This window comes from Montipora foliosa, chromosome 1 (assembly GCF_036669935.1).
Source record: "Montipora foliosa isolate CH-2021 chromosome 1, ASM3666993v2, whole genome shotgun sequence".
NCBI lineage: Eukaryota > Metazoa > Cnidaria > Anthozoa > Scleractinia > Acroporidae > Montipora > Montipora foliosa.
In genome coordinates this window covers 68,622,455-68,622,984 of record NC_090869.1, presented here as the reverse complement: position 1 = coordinate 68,622,984, position 530 = coordinate 68,622,455, and positions in this window count along the sequence as shown.

Sequence of the window (530 nt, the reverse complement as noted above, 5' to 3'; positions counted from 1 at the left end):
ATTTATTTATAACCACGCAAATTCAACTATCCAGTTTACTGCCTACACAAGGTTACTTTAGGGTTTAAAAAGGTGCGACAATGATGTCTTTTAGAATTATTTTAATTTAAACGGTTTCTTTTTTTTTCTTTTATCTGTCGAATGTTTGTCGCCTCAGTCTTGTACTCTTTAACTATCGTGTTCTCTGCAGGGATGGCGCAGTGGTGAGAGTACTCGCCTCCCACCAATGTGGCCCGGGTTCGATTCCCAAACTCGGCGACTCAGCGTCATATGCGGGTTGAATTTGTTGGTTCTCTACTCTGCACCGAGAGATTTTCCCCGGGTACTCCGGTTTCCCCTCTCCTCAAAAACCAACATTTGACTTGATTTGTGTTTTATTGTTAATTTTCAATTTACGTGTCCCCAATTAGTGCTTCAGCGCTAGAACGACTAAACACTTAAATAAAGTTCCTTTCCTTTCCTTTCCTTTCTTGCTGTCGAAGCCCGATCCATTCATTCACAATCAACTCAAGACAAACTCAACATTACCT